The sequence below is a fragment of the Lepisma saccharinum genome, chromosome 10, assembly GCF_977018435.1.
Source record: "Lepisma saccharinum chromosome 10, izLepSacc3.1, whole genome shotgun sequence".
In the NCBI taxonomy this organism is placed as follows: Eukaryota; Metazoa; Arthropoda; class Insecta; order Zygentoma; family Lepismatidae; genus Lepisma; species Lepisma saccharinum.
In genome coordinates, this window is record NC_139238.1 from 35,364,948 (window position 1) to 35,389,092 (window position 24,145).

Consider the following 24,145-nt stretch of genomic DNA (forward strand, 5'->3'; position numbering starts at 1 on the left):
GTTTTTGTTCGTAAACTTGTAAATGGCGAATCAATTTAGAGGAATTATTTTTATTTATTGTGCATCATGCAGGTTGTTCAAGGGCAAGACAAACCATCGCAACTCACGGCATTTCAGACTGGAAAAACATTTCAAATATTCTAGCATCACACGAAAATTCTGAAGAACACAAAAACTGCGAGTTCGCACTCTTAACAAGGCAAAAATCTGTTGGGACCTTGGAGAACCACTTTCAATCACATATTCAGACGGAACTTATGTACTGGGTCAGTGTATTAAGAAGAGTTTTTGCTGTCGTAAAGAAGTTGACAAGTCGCGGGCTTCCCTTACGTGGTCACGAAGTACTGCTGTAACAAACTGTTCAGCTGAATGATCGTTTTCGGCCTTAAAAAGACTGAAGACTTATCTCCGTTCAACCATGTGTAATAAAAGACTGAACGAGTTATCTATTCTCCACATGGAAGCAGACACCTCGACTGATGGAAACATCAACTTTGAAGAACTTATAGCTACACGAGTTTGCAGCAACCAAAGTGAGGCGGAAGCGGCTTCATTTATGACTGGTGAGTGGTGAATTTACTTTCTCAATACATTACATAATTTTAGGTATAGCACATACAGAAAATGAATTGTTTGTTATTGATTTTTATCCCTTGATTTTTATTTCAGTATATTCACTAATTTTTATATTAGCCTGTAAAAATACTGCAAATAAATTACTACTTTTCTTTTGAGAAGGGCGCACATTAAGTTTGTGCCTAGGGGCGGCGAGGAAGCTTAATCCGCCACTGGGCGTAGCTACGGAGTGTGCCGGGTGTGCCTAGGCTGCTTTATCAAAGAGAATTAAAGACAGATATTTCAATAAGAGAGAAAATAAGCGGCAGTTTGGAAGAAGTTGAAAATGTCATTACTTGTTACAAACGTGTGCATTATCGCTGATGAAACGAGTGTGTATAGATTTTCGATTTTTTGATGTCATTGGAGAAAGAAGATATTTACTGCATTCTACTCTGTACTACAGCGCTTTTCTTCTATACCTGTCACAAGCTGCACGTGTGAGAGAGAGCTTTCTCCAAGCTTATCCAAGTTAAAACATTTTACCTTTTGACAGACGTCTCTTGTTATAGATGACTTGCATTTTGATGTATTGGTTTGTAAAATTTATGAACATTTGGTGTGTGTGTGTAATTTCTATGCAATTTGATTTTTTTCTACTACATATATTCAGAAAATTTCAACACTGTAATTTAGTGAATTTATATTCCTTTACAAACATCAGTGCAGTTAAAGAGCCAAGTGATTGTGTTGCAAAATATGCTATTAAAAAGGTACAATACCTCATTTTTTCCTTTGTGCACACCCAAATATAAAGTTCTAGCTACGCCTATGAATATAATGAGTACAACTATTACGGCATTCAGAGCATAGTTAATGCAATACTGTTTCAAATTGATCAAGAAAGTGAAATTAATACTTCTGCGTTAAATATAATGAAACACAAAGACGAAGAGTTAATATTAATTAACAATAATATGTCTCACGATGCAGAGCAGACATAGTATATACTGTATGGCATGGACATCCACTGTATTTTTTTCCGTGGAGGGGCAAGCAAGATATTTTTTCCATGGGGGCAAATGAGGCATATCCCCCCCTCCCATAATAGCATTGAAAACACTACTTCAATTTGAAGTTGTTATGTTCTTGCAACACCAACAAAAAATACTTTAACTGAAATGAAATGATCTGTAAAATATACTATAATTTGTGGTTGACATACATTTTCTAAGGGGGCCATTGCCCATTGCTCCCCCTTCCGGGCATTCACTTCATTAAAACTCCAGAAGACGTGTAATTCCGATTTACTGGGTACATTGTATATCATGTCATCATGAACGAATCAAACAGTAAATGCTTTAATACTTTCAGGAGATGTCATGACATTTACTTTTTTTATCAACTTTTTTCTCCTCTTGTTGGAGCAATGCTTTCCCGCCCACCAAAGATAGTGCTTGATGGCAAGATGAACTTGTCAAACTTTGTTTTAGTGCAGCTTTGCGCCATCAGATTACAGTATTTACTTCAAAGAGCGTGTAGCGTTCTTTACACCCTTTGGTTTACTTTACAGAAATTCTTTGGAGAAAATAAGGTTCTAAAATCGCCACCTGTGATCTATAAAGGGTTGTTTATCTGAGAATATACAGCTTCATCATCTACATTCTCGGCGTCCGTAGTGGCTATATAAATAAACTAATGAAGGTCAGTACAAATACAGTAACAACAACAGAAGAGGAGAGTGCATATCACTACTTTTCTCAGTGGTCGGAAAGTCATTGTTTTTCCATTTCACTAGGTATAATTGGTACGACACTGCGTAATTCTTCTCTATTGTATTTTGATAATAAAATTAATACTGTTACTTACTCTGATGCATGTGTTCTCTACTATGAAGATTCCACCTTCAAATACTGTGCATTTGTCACTGAGAAACAAAATAACTCTAATCACACTCTAACTGTATTATTTTATGTCATTTCTTCCTTTGTACAACGAGAAACTGCACACAGTTAACAACACAAGCTACAATTCTTGGTAAAAACATTCAGGAGTTTTTACTTAGTGCAAGAACGATATGCCTGTTCTATGTCTTATCTTATTGGTTAATGCTCCTGCCTTATCTTTGATAAAACCACCTTGTCAGACAAAAGGCTATTTATGTACATGGTCGAGAAACGATCGTATATCGTAATGTAAAGTACATTTCCTTGTACAGCATTGTCTAACTGTTCCTCTGCACCGCAAACGTTGCCAAATCTTTTAATTCAGATTTCCTGTCCCACTTTGAAAGTAAGGATATACCTACTTATTCTTGCACAGGTGGAGTCATTTAGGCCACAAATAGAAATGTTACCAACAAAGTGTAACCATTTCAAATGACTTTTCCCCACTATGTGTGAAGTTAGCGAACAACAACAGTTGTTTTGGGGAAGGATAGATGGTTATAATTCTAATAACCTTGGTTAATCCTTCTTATAACATTTCCAGCTGCTTATGAATCTACTCGAACTTCAGGCACGTGCTTATATTTAAACATTCTTGTGTATGTATTCAAGTAATCAGAAAGAAACTGACAGATACTTTAACGTGTGCCTAAGGTTATTATTCTGAAGTGATGCATTAATTAACATACATAAGATTGGTAAATGTTGAACCAATTTATATTTTACGCCTTTAATCAGATTAATTTTTGTTAAAAATATGAGATTCGAATGACTTTTTTAAAATTTATTTAATAGTAGATTGCCTGGATTGTTCTTTTAATTTTAGAAAAACACGCGAAAATCAATGCACCTTTGTACGTTTTTATAAATTCTTGTAATAGATGGTCAATTTGTTCAAAAAATATTGCAGAATTTTACCACATTTTCTAATGTTAGCGCAAAAGTGCTAACAATGTAATTACAATTCAAAAATCTTTCTTTTTCTCGATATAAAAAACGTTAGTAATGTAACATTGGCGACTTTTATGAAGAACCAATAACTTTCTTTCGCAGAACGTGGATGACCAAGGCTGGTTTCATAGAAATTCTGTCACTCTGACGACCAAAAGAAAACAGTCGATCCATGATGGACATACGCAACGATTGATTGATTGATTAATTTGGTTTATTTTACTTCGCTTTTCTGCCACTTTTGGCTATTTACGAAGATGAGGATAAGTGATGATATAATGAAATTGATGAAGGGTCACTCCCAAAGAACACCGATGTCCACGCCGGGACTCCTGGCGGGCATACACAACAAAACATTCATGCCTGACTCGGGAATCGAGTGTAGAACCCCCAACTTTTTCGCCACGTAGGTAACATTTTAGTGCTGAAAGAAACATAAGCGCAGTTTTTGGAGTGAAAACTGATCGGTGGAGGGAAAGTATATTTTCTCGATCTTTCTGGGAAATTAATGGAAGCGGGGGGGGGGGGGGAGGAGGTTATTGGTTCATTGTTGTGGATAGTGAATCAGGTATGGAGCGCCTCTGCAATTAGCTAGGGAGAGAGGGGATGAGTCATCACATCCGGTATTTTAAAAATTAGTTCAGGTTATTTTACGTCGCTTTTCTTTCCGCCACTAAGTTTGCGAAGGAATGGATGGTGATTAGATTAATTAAATGAAGGAACAAACAACACGATACTTCCATGTCTCAACCAAGATTGAAACCAGGCATCCCTGACGCTAGCCACTCCACTACCGATAGTGGTTTACTTACTCTCCCTCGTAACTATTTTTGGTTGAATGGCCTATGGCGATTGACGCTTTATTGTATGTAATTCATGATTTCTAAATCGGTAGATGCAGATGCGCCAACTTAGGATATTTTTTTGGGGGGAGGTACATTTTTTTTGGGGGGGGGGCAAGATCGGCATAAACAATACTTTATATGTAAATATACATAAAATGTGTCCTTCTACGTGAATTTTGGGAGGGCAGAAAGTGCCTTGTGCCCCAAAATCGGCGCCTTTGGGTAGATGGGTAGTGTTTTGGGTAGATTGCTGCATTCATTCGGAATGTGGTAGCAGAGTTCTGTTTTTCATTAGTGCACGTGATCTTACATTTACATTTCTAATTTTAAAAAAAATGTTAATTTTTAAGCTGACTCCTTGTTCCATAATCATGGGGGGCCGTGGGAGGGCAGTCCCCCCCCCCTTTTGCCACTTATGCCCTTGCACTATGTTAAACATTATCTACAATGGGAAGTCAACTGTTTTTGCCCCACCCCAGTTTTGGCACATTGTCCCCGCAGTTGTGGAACCCAATCGCCGCCACTGCTAGAAACATAACTAAAACACACATAAGTCTACACACAGAGTGAACCAAAAATAGGTGGACAGTAAATGGTAACATTTATGCATCGCTTATGTAATTTTTCAAATCACCGACAGTTAAATTGTTTTTGACTATAAACTTTGTCCTTGAGTACTCCCCAAAATAAAAAAATCCATTGGGGGTAAAGTCAGGTGAACGTGCTGGCTAATCAATTGGCCCTCTTCGGCAAATCCATTTCTCAGGAAATGTTTCATGGAGATACTCACGGACAGTGGCGCAGGAACGGAGGGGTACAGAGGTACATTGTACCCCCCTAAATTTTTGAAGGGGGGTACTGTACCCCTCTAAATCCGTAAATCGAGTTGTACCCCCTGTACCCCCCCCCCTTGGTAATTTGACAGCAGACGCGAGGTGCTACTGTTAAAAGAACCTATTTTCAGTTCGCCCAATAAAAGTGTATATTGTTTATAACTTACAAACATTATCTTTCTTACCACAGAAATTCAAACCATTCTAAACTTATTCTACTATTGAGGGACCACAAGGAAAAAACCTTGGACGAAAAGTCCCCGCGCAGCTTTCCCTTCTTTCGTTCAGCTCGGGCCATAAGGAAGCATGGTCCACTCTCCCCCTCCCTACCTGGCGGGGGTACCTGGCGGGGGTACGGTGCACAGGGGTCGCGGGTCTGCGCAGGTTGTTTTGCTCGTGGTTCCACTATAGTTAGTTCATTGACCTAAGTTCTTGGAAACCTCTTTAAGGAGATGAAAATTGTTTAAAATGTGTGTGGAACGATGGAATCAGATTTGCTCTCAGAAAATCACGCTGCAGACGAATGGTCCTTTGCGTAAGGGGGGTGGGGTACACTTTTCTAAAGAAATGGTCGCGTCGATTCGAAGATAAGATACAAATCTTCATCAGAAGGGTATATGACTCATCCCATTTTCTTTTGAATATTTAAAATGGAATTTTCCAAAACGAAATACTTACACGAACGAGACACTACAGACCAACTTGGGGGGTACAATGTACTGCTGTACCTCACCCATATTTTTCATAACTTTGTAAGGCGGTGTTCGGAAAACTATACTTTAACCTAAATATTAAGAGAGTCCCGATTAGCCTATCTGAGCATGAAGTGAATCTAGAATAAGTTTTAATGACTTCCGAGTGGAAACCGAAACAAAAATTAACACAAACAAGAACGAGAAGGACCTCGCCACACAGGAGACGAGATGAGGCTCTGACAATTTTCGACTCATCGCATCGCGATATCATTCCTGGGTGAAATTATTTTTTTCCTACACATTTAAACAAGGTGCAATTTGCGATATTATCAGGGGGGATTATTTTTACCTATGTATTAGATATACTTATAATTGGACATTAATTGCTTAAAATCTAATTTTGGTATCGAATGCAACACAAACACAATGCCATTTTAAGTTAAACCCTAAAGTCAATCTATAAGAAAATTACATTAGTCAGATGAATGCACGAGATAAATGAAACTCACTGCAGGTTCTATTGGTAGATTTTGGATTGGATTCGCAAGGTCTTTGAGTGAGATGAGAATGTTTGATTGATTTGTATGGTTTATTTTACTTTGCATTTCTGCCACTTTTGGCTAATCGCAAAGATGAGGATGGGCGATGATATCATGAAATTGATGAACACTCACATGTCCAACCTGGGACCTCTGGCGTCAAAGCGCGCTAAGCTAACCCCTCGGCCACGGAGGCTGGCGAGGTGGGAATGTGTTTTGGATTTTCTTTGTAGATGCGAAAATCTTTAACTGTGACGCACACATGATTTTGCTTACATTAAAGTTTACCTTTTCACATAAACGAGAAATTGACATGTCACCCTAAAACACACGCATGTATCTGCATTTAATACTACTACATACGAAAAGAAACCTTGGGCGGTTCTTCATATTGTCCACCCAAGATTGAAACGAAAAAAAAACAAAACATTTTGAGCGTATGCCTTACCTTGCTTCCTCTGACATCTGAAGGATTTCGGTTTTGTATTTGTAATGATAGTACTTTCAGTGCTTGAAGAGTGTCATTAGGTACAGCTAAATATATAACAAATAAAAGCTTTGGCAAATTTTTCACAAATATTTCAAAGTTAGACTTTTTACGGGAACCATCTAAACTCAGTTTTTTCCTTTTTTTAATACAACGTCCTACAGATGTCTGAGTAAATACCAAATACATGGCTTCTAAAAGACATTGGATGTGGTACACATCTGCCATAAATTGTTTAAAGATATTTTTATGCGTAGCTATGGGAATTTGAAATTAGAATGAACTGAAGTGGAACTCTATAAGTATGGTATATTCAATAATGTGGTTTCTATATCCAGTGGGTGGGAGGTGATTATTCCTGGTTGGGGTGGCTCAAGATCCTCCTCACCCCCTTTAATCTCAACCTGCATTAAAATGAATAGATGTATCTTTGTTCGCAATTTTCACATTTCGAACTCCTGATTTTCCGTTCCGTTAAATTCAAATAAGGCCAGAACGAAGTCCAGAGCTTTATATGTTTCAGAATTGTCATCTGGTTTTAAAATCTGTTGTTTAAAAAAAAACATACATTCTAAGAAAAACAAAGAAAAAATAGGACATTCGTGTGTGCTGTTCTAAAATAGAATATTTCCCATGCCTTCGCATTATACCTAAGTATCAAGGACGTATTTAGGAGGGGGTCCGGACACTACCCGAGAGACTTACCAAGAAGTAAAAGTAAATAATCAAAATATAATTGTTTAGCATTTGTTATATAATCGATGGTTATTTCCGCTGAACTTATTGGAAGGCAAGGAATCTAGCTCATACGGCTTTGAAGGGTTCCAAAGATTTATGCACACAACTAATGATAATATCCATAAAATATTAATCAGAAACTTTACTTTTCGTTAATTGGATCTAACTCCTTGTCTGTTATTCAATAAATATTCAATTATTTTTCTATTTGACATTAAATTCCTTGCCAGGGCAGTTGTTTTTATGCAAATCTTGGCGATCTTAACTACACGTAAGCTAGATAATGAATATATGCTTTTATATCTCTGTTCTTTTACTATCTTATACCTATTAATGTAATGACAACAATACAATATTAATTAACTATTACATATTTAATTAATATTTTAATTTAATTAAATATAATTATTATAATTAAAATTATTTATTATTATTGTTGTTATTATTATTATTGCAACATTTGGATGGACCCCGGAAATGTATTTCTAGGTGCAGTAGTACGTGTGTTTATATATATGGGAGGCTGAATTTTGTACCCCCCAAATGAAAAACGTTCCTGCGCCACTGCTCATGGACTGCTCTTGTATAATGTGGAGGGGCCCCCATCTTGTTGGAAGAACAGGTCATGTGAATTAGGCAGTTGTTGTAACTGTAGAACAACTTGATTCATTAGCATTTTGAGATACAGGGTGGGGCAAAATAATGTTACCACTTATATGGTGTTTCGGTGGGGCAAAATAATGTTACCACGTATATGGTGTTTCGGTGGGGCAAAATAATGTTACCACTTATATGGTGTTTCCTGTTTCCACTCATATGGTGTTTTCCTGTTTCTTTTCAGATAAAATATGGCCACACGATTAGGTATGGAGGAACGAAGGAAGATCGCAGCATGGATGGAAGTGTATCAATCACCCACAGTAGTGAGAAACAAGTTTAGAATGTGGTATATCAAAGACCCACCCCAAGTAGATTAACCATTCTGCGAGTGTATGAAAAATTTGAACAAACTGGTTCGGTGGCAAATAATTACAAGGGGAACAGTGGACGACCCAGAAGTGTGAGAAGTGAGCACAACGTCGTAAAGGTGCAAGAAGATATGTTGAATAGCCCGAAAAAGTCACTTTCTCGGTTAAAATGTGAAACAGGAATTTCTCAACGATCTCTTCGACGAATCATGCACCATGATTTGGGATTAAAACCATATCACATCCAAATTGTGCAAGCACTTAATGACGCCGATAAAATCGCTCGTGTAAAATTGCAGAACTGTTAGTGGAAATGACAAGAATCGAGCCATCTGTGCTATTTTTCTTCTCCGGCGAGGCAACATTTCATGTGAGTGGTCGCGTTAACAAACACACCTGTGTCATTTGGGCTACTCAACATCCACATGTAGTGAGGGAACACATACGGGACTCCCCGAAAATAAACGTATGGTGTGGTGTTTCAAAGTTGGGAATAGTGGGCCCCTATTTTTTTTAACACTGCAACGGTCACTGGCGGCTCCTATTTGGCTATGTTAACTCATTACGTGGTAAACAACCTTCCATTAGCCATTCTTGCACGTGGCTACTTTCCCACCCTGCACACTAACACGCGGATGTTCGTGGTTACCTCGACAGGACATTCGGTCAACGATGGATTGGTCGGCGTGGTCCACTACCATGGGCGGCAAGATCACCAGACCTCAGCCTGTGCGATTTCTGGTTATGGGGGATGGTAAAGGAGCGTGTTTATGCAACAAAACCACGGAGTATAGAATACCGTAAACAAAGAATTTCGACAGTGATACGCTCTATACCGCAAGACATGTGTTCAAGGGTCATGGACTCAATGGTTGACAGAATGCTCATATGTATTCACATTTCTGGTTCACAGGTTGAAGGGGTATATTAAATGTGTATGTTACCCTTTCGGTGGTAACATTTTTTTGCCCCACCGAAACACCATATAAGTGGTAATATTATTTTGCCCCACCCTGTACTTATCGACTGTGACTGTTCCATCAAAAAAATAAAAAAATAAAACACCACCCCAAACAGTGACACCAGGCTGGTTTAGTTGTTGCTCTAATGTTAAATAAATGTTCTCACTATACCAGTAAATACAATTATGTCTGTTAATATGACCGGATAATTTGAAAGAAGCTTCATCACCTATTGTTCACCTACTTTTGGTTCACTCTGTAGGCTTATACTTATTTTATTTCAGTTAATGATCATTGACTGTGTGGAATTTGTTTGCAATAACATTTCCAGCTGGGTGTAGCTGTAAAAGTAACATAAGTTACTTTTTAAAATGAGTAAATAACTGTAAGAGTTACTTTTTGAACCAAGTAACCAGACACATATCTAGAAATATGTTTCGGGGGGGGGGGGCTGAACCAAGTGTCTCAGGAATAGTTGTAGTAATAATAATAATGGTTAATTTAAAATAATTAAATTAAATCAAATTAATACTAATTACAAGACATAAATTAATATTATATTATTATTACACGAATAGGTAAAAATACTGTATAAGAATAGAGATAGCTATAACAGCGCAAATTCATTACGTAGCTCACCTGTAGTTAAGATCGGAATAATTTACATAAAAGCCAGTGCCCTGACAATGAAAATAATGTCAAATAGATGAATAATGGAATACTTATCAAATAAAAAAATAATGTTACATGTAGGTGGAAAAAAGTAAGTTTCTGATTAATATTTTATGCATACGTATATTTTGAGTAGTAGGGTACATAAATCTTCCTTGTAATGCCATTCAGAGCCGTATGATCCAAATATAATCCTTGCTTTCTAAAAAGTTCAGAGGAAATTAATAACCATAGATTATGCAACAAATGTTAATATTTTCATTACTTAATTTTAGTACGTCAGTCTTCGGGGGGCCCGGACCCCTGGACACCCCCTAAATATGTCCTTCCTGTCCTTCAAAGCCGTATGATCCCAATATAATCCTTGTCTTCCAATAAGTTCAAAGGAAATTATGCACCAAATGCTAAACGAGTATATTTACATTATCTAATTTTCATATGTAATAAGTCTTTCGGGTGGGGAGGGGGGTCCGGACCCCTAAAATACGTCCTTCCTGTTCTTCAAAGCCGTATGATCCCAATATAATCCTTGTCTTCCAATAAATGCAGAGGAAATTATACAACAAAGGCTAAACGAATATATTTTTCATTACTTAATTTTAGTACTTGAGAAGTCTTGGGGGAATAAGGACCCCCCCCCCTAAATACGTCCTTGCAAGTAACTATAACCGAGTTACTTTTGAAAATTAGCTTTCCGAACACCGGTAGCATGCAAGACGTGTTTTCAAAGCAAATTCAAGAAGGGATAGGTAGACCTTGTTCACGCCAGTGTTAACTTGAATTGCCTTTTTATAGAGGTGAAGGTTTGGTTTGATTTAGTTTATTTTACTTCGCGTTTTGTGCCTCTTGGCTAATTTGCGAAGATGGGGATGAGTGATGAAATGATGAAATTGATGAATGGACATTCACAAACAACCAAGCCCGACCGGGAATCGAACCCGGGACCCTTGGCGTCGCAGCGCGATGTGCTAACCACTCGGCCACAGGGTCGGGCTATAGAGGTGAAGGGAAGCGGAGAAAGTGCAATGACGCGTGTGCATACAATGTATGCATACATTTCAATTGTATTCACTGATGCAAAGTGCACATTCCTTGAAGATAATTCCAGTTAGCACTCGAACCTTAATTCTTTCGTCACACTGAAATTAAATTTCAAATGAGGTGATCATCGAATGCGGTCATGGTTGACAAAGGTGATAACTAGTTTGGATCAGAAAACAACACTCTCCAGTGTTGCCATGTGAAGCGAATTTCCCTTATTGCAGGGATACGTATAGTTTTAGGTGAAAAGGGGATGAGAGAGCAATTTTATGAAAAATATAAAAAGTTGTAGCGAAATTTAAAGATATATGGCTCGCATATTACTAGGGACATTCAATATATAAGTTTCCCTGTGCTATAAAATATTGTATAAAGCAATGCCACTAAAAAGAAGCACATGGTTGACAAGTGCCATCCTTCGTCTACAAGGAACAACAATCGATTCGTTATCAGACGTGAAGGCGCATGCGCTCAAGGGCGAAAAGTAAATGCTTGTTCGGAAAACGCGGGCTCGCGTCATAAGGAGTTCAGAAGCATGGATGCTAAGGGCGTTCTGCTGATGGACTTTTTGGAACGAGGAAGAACAATTAATGCTTACCGTTATTGTCAAACATTGGATAAACTGAAAAACGCAATTCGACATAAGCGACCAGGTCTCCTGTCAGCTGTTGTCATTCTTCTTGACGATAACGCTCGCACCCACTCAGCAGTGCAAACACAACACAAAATTGAAGAATTGGGGTGGGAACGGCTGCCCCACCCTCCATACAGCCCCGATTTAGCGCCGAGTGATTTCCATCTTTTTCCGGTGTTAAAGTCAATAGTGCTCAATAGCCAGAGCCCTGATTTTCTTGCAAAGGGTATGGACAAATTGGTGCAACGGTGGGACAGATGCCTGAGTCTCTATGGGGATTATGTGGAGAAGTGAGGAAGGATCCTCTTACACATGTATGTATAGTTTTCTAATGTATCTTAAAAATAAAATAAAAATACAGCGTACGGAAACTTATATATTGAACGACCCACGTATATTCAATTTCTTCGAAGTCTTTTGTCGTGTAATGTAGAACACCCAATTGTCAATCTCACTTCCATGTAGTACACCCTGGACTGCATTTCCAGGCTAACGAGGCTCTGGCGTCTGGACCTACGACCAGTATATAATCCTTGTAGGGCTGTGTGTGTGTGTTGTCCTGTGTTTTGTCCCTTAGTATGCTGAGTGTTCATTTACAGCTTCAGCTTTTAATCCAAGTACGAATAGTCCCTCGATATTACAGTTATGTTCTATTGGTTATACAGTATTTTAGTTATCGTAAGGGGCTGGACCCCGTATAATGTGACGGGTGCAAAATAGCCAAAATGCTGACGCACCTAAAATTACAAATTCACTCACTCTTTTGTCATGTAAATTATTCTTACCAAATAATTCTAATATATAAAAATGGATGTACACGTATGTGTGTGTTTGCTACAGCATAACTCTCGAACGCCTGGAGCGATTTCAACGAAATTGGTACACATATCACTTGCAATATGGAAAGAAATACTGTGAGGGTAAGACACCCCTGGCACCCCTAGGGGTGGGGGTGGGAAGGGGGTGACGTAAAAATAATCGAAAATGACCTATATTAGTGTGGAATCCATAGTCTTCCGGGTGTCTAAGATGAATAGTGACACTCTCAATGCCGTTCAACTCCAAGACACCCCTGGCAACCATAGGGGCGGGGGTGGGAAGGGGTGGCGTAAAATAATGGAAAACGACCGATATTAGTGTGGAATCCATAGTTTTCGGGGTCGCTGAGATGAGTAGTGACACTCTCAATGCCGTTCAACTCCAAGACACCCCTGGCAACCATAGGGGCGGGGGTGGGAAGGGGTGGCGTAAAATAATGGAAAACGACCGATATTAGTGTGGAATCCATAGTTTTCGGGGTCGCTGAGATGAGTAGTGACACTCTCAATGCCGTTCAACTCCAAGACACCCCTGGCAACCATAGGGGCGGGGGTGGGAAGGGGTGGCGTAAAATAATGGAAAACGACCGATATTAGTGTGGAATCCATAGTTTTCGGGGTCGCTGAGATGAGTAGTGACACTCTCAATGCCGTTCAACTCCAAGACACCCCTGGCAACCATAGGGGCGGGGGTGGGAAGGGGTGGCGTAAAATAATGGAAAACGACCGATATTAGTGTGGAATCCATAGTTTTCGGGGTCGCTGAGATGAGTAGTGACACTCTCAATGCCGTTCAACTCCAAGACACCCCTGGCAACCATAGGGGCGGGGGTGGGAAGGGGTGGCGTAAAATAATGGAAAACGACCGATATTAGTGTGGAATCCATAGTTTTCGGGGTCGCTGAGATGAGTAGTGACACTCTCAATGCCGTTCAACTCCAAGACACCCCTGGCAACCATAGGGGCGGGGGTGGGAAGGGGTGGCGTAAAATAATGGAAAACGACCGATATTAGTGTGGAATCCATAGTTTTCGGGGTCGCTGAGATGAGTAGTGACACTCTCAATGCCGTTCAACTCCAAGACACCCCTGGCAACCATAGGGGCGGGGGTGGGAAGGGGTGGCGTAAAATAATGGAAAACGACCGATATTAGTGTGGAATCCATAGTTTTCGGGGTCGCTGAGATGAGTAGTGACACTCTCAATGCCGTTCAACTCCAAGACACCCCTGGCACCACTAGAGGTGGGAGTGGGAAGGGGTGACATGTAAAAATAATCTAAACCGACCTACATTAGTGTGGAATCCATAGTCTTCCGGGTGTCTAAGAAAGATGAATAGTGACACTTCCAATGCCGTTCAACTCCAAGACACCCCTGGCACCCCTAGGGGTGGGGTAGGAGGGGGTAACATGTAAAAATAATCTAAACCGACCGATATTAGTGTGGAATCCATAGTTTTCGGGGTCGCTAAGATGAATAGTGACACTCCCAATTGTTTTTAACTCCAAGACACCTCTGGCACCCTTAGGGGTGGGGGTGGGAAACGGTGACATGTAAATTGACCAATATTAGTGTTAAATCCATAGTTTTCGGGGTCGCTAAGATGAATAGTGACACTCCCAATGCCGTTCAACTCCAAGTTCATTTTACACTATAGTTAGAATTCATTATTTTCCTGTCTAATAGAAGATTGGGATAATTAAATACCCGGGCAACACCGGGCAATCAGCTTAATAATATAATTTGGGCTGGGAAAACGATTACTTTCCAATTAATTAATTTCTAGAATTGTTGTAAAATAAATATTTCCAAATTTTGTGTATTAGTGGCCGCGGTGGCTCAGTCGGTAACGTGTCTGACTACCATGCTCAAGGTCCCGGGTTCGATCCCCGGCCGGTTCAAATCCGGGAACTTTTCTAACGATGGAAGCGGCCCCGGCGCCCACCCAGCGTCGAATGACATGGGTACCTGGGGGAAACCCTGGGGGGTAAAGGAGGTCAAGGGCGTGATGCTGATCACATCATCCCCACTCACGACCGGATCAAGAAAGTGTGGGGCGTTACCCCCACACCCCCTATACGCCTTCATGGCGTGGTGCTAAGCACAGGGGAGCACTTTACCTTTTTTTACCTTTTTATATTTTGTGTATTTTTCACAAAGAGTACAATTTTATATCAATAAATTTCATTTTTTGTTGCTTTCGTTTATTCCGTTAACCCTGATATTTTTGTACGTTGATGCTTTCTATGGATTAGCGAATAATAATGAAATTTTATGATCACAGATTTCGATTTTTCTAAGTGAAGGGATGCATGGGGAAATATTCTACCTTGGAAAGAAAAATTCTCTCAGATTCTGGCAACACTGACACTCATTTGTCATATCTGTACGGTTATAAGTGCTATTGTAATATTTCATGACGAATGTATTTCAAAATAATAATTATCTATTGGTACTCGTAGTAGCTTATTTTGCACTATATTTGTCCGTAGCTCTCGAAACGAGACCGACGCTTCCAAGTATCATGACGTCACGATATCATACCTAAAATCAACAATAATACACGGAACGAATGTCAAGACACGATAGTTTTCTTCAAATATGTTCAGTGGATTCGAAATAAGCCGTATCTTATCTCTAACAAATCAAGAAATCTTTACAGTCGAAGGTTGGCTGTCTTATCTGTAGCTTCAGTACTCAGGAAAGAAAGAAAAATTAATGGTTTTTTAGGTCATGCTGCGTGCCCTTGCACTCACTCATCTGTAGATGAACGTTCTTCAGCATTGCTCTTGCCACAGCTCTTAGAAATATGCAAACTACTACAGGGAGGTTATTTCAGTCGTTCACCGCCAGCGTGTCGGCCGTTCGGCGGACTCTTCATGCAACAGGTCCCGGCAAATTGCGTTCAGGAAGTCCGCAACAGAAACTGCTTGTTTTGTAATGTTTCCACTTTTCACAATTACAGTTACAATTACAATTGAAATATGCACGTACCTTGTCGCAAGGATGCTGGAAAAGGTGCCCTCCCAAATACAAATATTTCTGGCATCTTATTTCTGACAGAAAATCTTAGATTAGACATCGCTACTTTATCGTCAGTTGTCAGAAAGGGAAGACAGCATCCCGGCGCATAAAGCAAACCGAAAGCGTAAAATGATATTTAAAAGTAATAATAATGATGATCACTAACCTCCTGTGTTATAAGAGATGTTGAAAATGACCTCCTTCAACAGCAATACAACACGTTTCTTAGGTTCAAGAGATCCTGTCTATCGTAATTCCCTGACCACTTTTCTGCAAGAATTCGTTTTCACGTAATTATCGTACATAAAAACTCTCTGTTCAAGACTATATTTGTTTAACGACATAAGTAATGAATGAATAACAATTAACACACAATAAAGCACTGGCCATGAGTAGCACATTACAATAACACAGTATACGCAACACGCGTACTGATAAACGCAAACAGAAGTGAACATGAACGTACACTGACGTCTAGCCGACAGTGTTGCTAACCATTTTTCGGCAATGTCCCTACAGACGTAGTCAAAATGTCCCTACAACTGACCAAATGTCCCTACGCCAAGTAAAGTGACTAAAAAAAAAACACCTCATGAGCATGCAAACAGAAGATAAAATATACACATTTACTTACCAAATCTTTCTGCTCGGTGCTTCCACAATTAATGAAGGAGCGAATTTACAATACAGGACCTCTCCCCGATTTTTTGTAATATTTCGCATACTCACTAATTGAGGCCTCCTAATCACGAATTTGAAGTTAAAATTTGGGGGGTCACGTGTAGAAATTGCAAAATAAGTGACATTGAGTGGTCCGCGATCGGCACGATTGCTTATTATTTACCGGAAGATTTTGTGTTTCCAATACTTAAAAAACGAAATATACATTCCTGATATTACTACGACCCCAAATTTTAACTATGTTTGCCTATCCTAACCTAACCTAACCGTACCTGAATGGTTCGTGGGGCTATCCGTCAATGGTTTGTTGGGCTACCCGTGCATGTTTTTTTCGAGCCCAAATTTTAACTATGTTTGCCTAACCTAACTTAACCTAAACTTACCGAGAATGGTCAGTGGGGCTATTCCTGAATGGTTTTGCGGTAATTGTGATTACGAACCGATAAAAAATATTATTTTCGTAGCACTTTAACGGGAAACGTTCATCATCGAAGACGCTATTTTCGTATCCTGCAATTTTATGATTGATGTACTGTTGCCAAATTTACCTGTAATCAAATCAGTTCTTCTACATCGCGATTGTCGCTGTCACATGTAAGCACGTTCTTTGGGCAATATACTGAAATCCATAAGTTTATTAATTAGCCCACAGCCATCCTCCTGCACACTCCACCTAACAATCTGTACAACATTAACAACTTTTTTACTGTTCTCTTCCGCCATTCTTACACGATCCATGCTCTCCAAGTATGAAATCAACAGTGTGGCAACGCTGTAGACAGCGTAACTAATTTTAATTTGTTCATATCAACAAATATGGCTACCATACTTGTATACGGAGAATCATTGCGAGAATTGAAAAGCTTATTTTACAACTTCTACACGTTAATGAACATTTTTTCCCCCTCACCCCAACATGTTAACTTGAGATAAATAATCACGAATAATTATTTCGTGAGTATAAGACGTAGCATAGAAATTACAGAAGGGTCCGGTATTGTAAATTCTTGCCTTAATGAATAATACGGGTGTGCTGGACAGAATTTTTTGGGTCGGGACGGGATCGGGACGGTATTTTTTTTAAATCCCGACATTCGGGACTGAAAAATTTGCAATTTCCCGACCAAGTCGGAAAATTTTCTGGACGGGAAATGTTCGAAATTTCCCGAAGCACTGGAAATCTCGAATTTTACAAGTCATTTTCACTTTAAGTGATCGTTTTTGCATTTCTAGAATAAAAACTTACAACTTTCGATAAGTTCCAGAAACTTACAAGGCAGAAAACGTCGAGAATTAACGACTTTTTAAAGTAAAGAATCCAGCACACCCCTAATGAATAACGTTGAGTCGTTTACTGTTGATTATGTTATTTGAAGTCATACATGCTGCTGCTGTGAAGAGATAGATGTTGGTTGGTGATGCTGTATTTCCTGCATTCTTTAACAATTTTGGTCCCATTTTATTTCCCTTTTTTGTTTTTGTATCACTTAACATTGAAAATATTCTTTCCGTTTCCGCGTTAGAATGCGGCAATGTTAGCACTATTTTCGCGAGAGTGGAAATGTTTTCAAAAAGGAACTTGCCTTGAAAGTTTTTGGTAACCGATAACATGTTCCAAAATTCTGATGGAGATTTGTTAGTTCTTTTTTCTCCTCCTCGCTAAAGTATCCAGATAAACTAATTCATAAAATGTAATTTACCAAGATTGAAAAAAGTACCTACGTTTTCCCTCATTTGGCAAAATCTGTCCCTACGTTCCTACGCGGGCGAAATTTAGTGAAAAGTCCCTATGCGTAGGGACATGTCCCTACGGTTGGCATCACTGCCGACACGTGCAGTATGAAGCGCCCTCTCGCGGCTGACAACTCACCCAACCCCCGATAAGCTGCAGGCGCTGTCGCGACAACTGAGGATAAAGCAGCGATGACTAATCTAAGATTAGATGTCAGAAATAAGGTGCCAGAAATATTTGTAATTGCGAGGGCACCTTTTTCTGCAATCCTTGCGACAAGTTAAGTGCTTATTTCAATTGTAATTGTAACTGTAATTGTGAAAAGTGGAAACATTAGAAAACAAGCGGTTTCTGTTACGGACTTCCTGTAATGCAATTTGCCGGGACCTGTTGCATGAAGAGTCCGCCGAACGGCCGACACGCTGGCGGTGAACGACTGAAATAACCTCCCTGTATTATGTTATGCAGCAGTAACTTCAATTAATTCTTGGGAACACAAATTCAACTCTGTAAAACAAGTAGCCAGGATTAATGAGAAATACGGAAGGTTTTTGGCGCTACTCAAGAGGGACTTGCCGGGCAGTAGTCCTACCTGCTCTCCAATAGACGTGTTTCACCTACATCACAAACTGTTGCATTGTGGGATCGAACAGCCATGATTGAGGCCGGTTCTTGTAAACGTATGGAATTCAAGCGGGCGAGCGGGAGATTTCAACCTTGTTTACGATGGCACTGCGTAGTTTTCGGTTGTTTAACAGAATACACGTTTATCCTCGAATTTTCCGAGAAAGAACAGAAAATGCGCTTCAGGGCACGGGACTCAATAATTGTTGATCAGAAGATAGCGTCGTCTGGTTGGCGAAAGTAAATCGCACCAACATTAATGAACAAAGCGAACATTACAGAGTATGCAGTGAACATTTCATGTCAGGTAAGTTCATATGCCACCTTTGTCTGTGACTTTTAGTACAAATGGATCAAACTGGTGTGCTTAATCATACTTGCAATAGTGTTTTTTTTAGTAGATAGTGCTGATACTTCCGACAAGTTTGACATAAAAATGAAAATCATCAAAGTTGAATTCATATTGATAATGTTTGTACTTTGGTATGTATTAAATTTCATTTGTTAGCACGAACTGTTATTAATTGTTATTTGATCCACGTGAAAAGTTGCCGCTAGTAGGTTTCGCGTACTGTCAGAAAAAATAAACCACTGCTATCAAAGTATCCCAAATCGATTGATTGGTTTGGTTTATTTTACTTCGCTTTTATTCCAGTTTTGGCTAATCGTGAAGTGATGATATGTTGAAACTGATAAAGCGAAACTCACAATGAACACCCATGCTTAGCTGGGATTCGAACCCGGGACCCCTGGCATCGTAGCGCACTGTGTTAAACACTCTGCCACGGAGGCCAGTATTGCCGAAATTGTTAAAGCAAGGAGTGAAATTACGGTTTTCGAGCACCTCAACATTTTACATTACAGCGCTTCAACAAACCTTAAAAGGAAACGGAGACGATAATGGCGGAGCCTTGGAATTTACAGATAACCTTTACTGGATGTAAATGTTTCAAGCAGAATCCTAAACAGTAATAAATACGAAAACAAACTGATTTCAGGTAGCTGGGTCAAGTAAATAAACACACGTGAACTACAGTTGGGCAAAGGTTTAGGCCCCTTTTAATTTCGTTATTGTCCAGTTCATATGCATCTACACCGCAAAACTTTCCCTTTTTCTCCATATATTTATCTGTTGATTGAACATATGAAAAATTACCGCTATTCCCAGTTGACACGACATTGTCATTAATTTTATGCAATGTTACCGACATTTTACACAGTACTAACAAACCTACAGTTGGCGCAGGTGTAACAAACGCTAGGTGGTGGGTATTTCCTTGGAGACGACAAGCAACTTCGCCGGAAACATGGCGGCGGTGCGAATCCTGACGTCACATGAAACCAACCTATACCGACGCGTAGAACTGAAACCACAGTTTAAAGTGGAATTTCAACCATTGTGCAATGTGCTTCCATCGGAAACCGAACCGGGAATGCTTTGATTACAATGCGAGAGCGGTAGCCGGTACGCCATCGGTAAGGCGATAGGGAGAAAGTATGGAATGGATATACATGATTTATTATGATTTTTGTTATTTAGCGTCTCTTTTCTGTTAAATTTTGTTAATCGCGACGATGAGGATGAGACGTGATTGTGATGAAATTAATGAAGGGACACTCGCACAGAACACCCATGCCCACGTCGGGATTCGAATCCGGGACCCCTGGAATGGATACATACGAACCACGTTTGGTTCAACCTGACGCCTTTCCTGTACTAGCGATGGCTCTACAGCTCCTGTGCTATTCGGATACGAGAAAAATGTCTGCTATTGGCACTTCTTAGTTTAATCGCCACTTTTTAAAAAATTGTTTATTTAAATTACCTCGTTGTGTACATTTGCGGATTGTCGTGCAGCCGGCCCTAGGGTCTCGCCCTAGTCCCCGCGCTTCGGCGGAGGGGGGGGGGGGGAGGGGGAAGTTCCAGATAAAAATAAGTGTTTGCGTATGGTTTATAGGACTATGGTGCTTCCACTTACAAAACTAATCTGATTTCTCCTAGCTTTGTTGATTGTTTTGACATACTTAAATTACCCAAAATTACTGAAATAATATTCTAAACAAAACACAGTAAAACACAGTAAACACAGTAAAAAAAATAGTTAATATGCACTATTCATTTAATTATAGGATAAAATCATGAAGTGAAAATATTATTTTATTTGAAACAATGTAAATTCACTACTGCGTTAAAAGTGAAAGTAAAGAGAATTAAGATAGAGAATGTTATTGGATATGATTAAAAATTGCTACTTTGATGCGTAAAAATAATAGTTTGATATTTAACACACCTAGTTTTGTATTTAAATATAATGGACGTCGCACTAGTGGCACATCGCAAATAAAAAGAAACAGTAGTTTAAAAATCTGTTATTGCTCTTAGGGAAATTTCAGACGGAAGCGACAAACAGTGTGAAACCTCCCTTAGGTAACACTACGAAACAGTGGCGGCGATTGGGTTCCAAAACTGGGGGAGTGTCAGTTTACTTCCCTTTGTAGATAAGGTTTAGCATAGTGCGGGCGCAAAAGTAGCAAAAAGTGTGGGGGCAACTGCCCCCCCTAATCGCCACCACTACTACAAAATATATAAATCAATTGTTCATTAATTGTCATAAAGTTCATATTGTGATTTTTTGGATGTACCTCAGGCTAAGAAACGAAAACAACAGCGTATAAGCAATAAGTGGAATTCAGGTCTTTTGGAAGCAAGGGAAGTTATTTTAAATATATACCTGTCCAACCTAATATATCAATATATATATATATATATATAGTCACGGACACTTCTGGATTGTAGCAATCCCATTAACTTTCAATGGAATTATTACAATCCCGAACTGGCCGTGAGTGTACATAATGCTCGAAGTGGAAATTCCTAGCTGGGGGATGCTTGGTCGAGTTGGGGATAGGTGCCGGGGGGGGGGGGGGGGGGGGAAGGTTGCAGGGTTGTAGTCGAGGATATACTGCAGTATACGCCGTATACTCTCTCGTTAACTGTAGTCATCATCGTACCTTCTGCTACAGAGTGCAGCAGTGGCGACGATTGGGTGCCAAAACTGAGGGGGCAAGAACAGTTTACTTTTCTCGGTAGACAAGGCTTTTAGCATTAAGAGGCCATAGTGCGGAGTTAAAAGTAAGAGGGGAGGCAACTGGCCCCACGCCCCCTCCTAATCGCCGCCACTGGTGCGTAGCTATACCTTCTCCTTTCGTTCCGTTTATATTTATTTATGTAACTTGGTCATAACTCCAGTGAACTTATTAAGAACTGCCTTTTGTTATCAACACTAATGTGGAAGTTTGACTTTATGTGTGACTTATCGAGTAAGGTTTATGACAAAGTCTCATCAATGTTCTTGTGTCTCTTTTCGTCTCAACAAAGGCACATAGGGGGATGTGGAGGATTGTTTCCTATCTCGGATTTTTTGATTTTTTAAAATTTTTATTTATTTAATTAATTAATTAATTAATTAATTTTATTTTTAGGTTGTGTGATCAGCACCACGCTCCGGCCGCTTTTACCCTTCCCACCCCACACACGACGCTTGCCTCACGGTAACTATTTTTTTTGTTCACGCTGGGTGAACCGCCGTTCCTTATGTAAAGGTGTATTCCGCAGAGGAGGCTCGTTGTTGTCTTCCTTCTTTGTAATCGTTCCTTCATCATATCATCACTAAGCCTCATCGTGGCATAAGAGCGACCCTACATAACAAAAACACGATACGTATTCCCCACACCATAATCATCTAAAAAGTATCTACCGGAAGTGACTACCACATGGGTGTGCACTGTACACGCAGCCTTAATCTCTTTGTGACTCACCAAATAAGCAAAGTTCTGGAATGCTGCAATCAGAGGAAGGAATGAATAACGGGATGACTAATTCATTGAAGATCAAAAAAAAAATTAGGTAGGGTCAACGGACTGCCATATTTTATGATAAAAATGTACGACCTCCCTATTGTCTAATTATTTCCGGGATCCATAGGCGCCGACTCCATGGGGCTTAGGGGGGCTCGAGCCCCCCAATGTTAATGATGTGGGGGCAGAGCCCCCCGAATAATTTTGCTTAAGAGGATCTAATGTATTAATTTTTTTTCTTGTAAAGTTTACTCTGAATTGTGCCACATGAACTTAACTTTAAACGCACATTAGAAATGTTGCAGACCATCAACTTTGGGGGGCTGAGACCGCTAAACCATCAACTTTGGGGGGGGGGGGCTATGACCGGATACAGCAAAACACATGACTTATTACTATATACTAAGTATATAATTATTATTTACTATTATACATATATTAATCGGAGACATAATGAATTTAGCCAACGACTTGTTAAAGACTGTTTGGGAATCCCCTAAAAGAATGCAAATATTTAGGAATATTATTGATGTGAACGAGAAGGCTGGCCACACTGGACTGCGACCACTTTGTCGTCGTCGGTGGACGTTGAGAGCCTCCAGTGTGCAACAGATCTTAAAGAACTATGAAAACCTTCTAAATTTTCTTGAGAAATTTTCTGAAGAAGATTCTACTGACGCAGCATCAAAATGTGCTGGATATCTGGAGACAATGCTTCACTTCAAGACATTTTTCTTTCTCTCCCTCTACTGCCATGTGATGGGTCCAATAGAAGAGGTAAACTGTAAGATTCAGACTCCACGCATTGGTGCTACAGAAGTGGAATCAAAACTAAAATACATGACTGACATCTTTCAAGAAAAGCGAATGTGTTTTGAGTAGTTCTGGCTGAAATGCACAGAGGGCAAACCGAGCCTCGTTGATGAGCCAGAATTGCCCCGGCAACGTCACGTCCCTAAGAGACTTGAAAATCCTGATGCTGCCAAACATCACAAGTTCTACACTTCAAAATAGTATTATAAATCAATATACACTGACGTGTGTGACACAGCAAAATCATGTGTTAAACAAGGACATGAATCTACAGGACTACAAAAAATAGCAGCCGTAGAGAAAGAATGCATCTCAACTGTGAACAGTTGCACAACAAACTTTCAGCAAACGCGAGAATTCTTTCGCCAAGATTTGGATGTCGATAGACTCTCCTTACACATGTCCATGCTTGGTGATATCGCCAAACAGAAGAGTGCTTCTAACTGCCATGCGTGACATAAGGAAGTTTCTTTTGGAAGACAGCACCCTCCAGGAGCTTCTGCCTGAAGTTGCCAAATTCATAATGGTCCTCCGCACTATGCCAATGACGACAACCACAGCCGAAAGGTCATTCAGTGATATTCGCCGACTAAAGACATATTTAAGATCTACAATGAGGCAGAAGAGACTAAGCAGCTTAGCGGTACTCCACATACATCAAACTGGGCTTGAAAATTTGGACCTGAGACCATTCGTTAATGAGTTCATAAAAAAATAACCCACTGCGTAG

General features: G+C 39.7%; 1 protein-coding gene across 3 annotated transcripts in view; it reads right to left on the reverse strand.

Moving 5' to 3' along the window:
- RhoL (Ras-like GTP-binding protein RhoL) overlaps positions 1 to 24,145 on the reverse strand; it is an 87,448-nt gene that overhangs the window by 18,694 nt on the left and 44,609 nt on the right. Inside the window, exon 1 of one of the 3 annotated variants that reach the window (XM_083129729.1) lies at positions 2,425 to 2,599. The exons of the other annotated variants lie outside the window; for them this stretch is intronic. The gene's annotated coding sequence lies outside the window, so the exon portion shown is untranslated. Of the gene's footprint in view, positions 1 to 2,424; positions 2,600 to 24,145 lie in introns of those variants that run through there. 3 annotated transcript variants of the gene reach the window in all.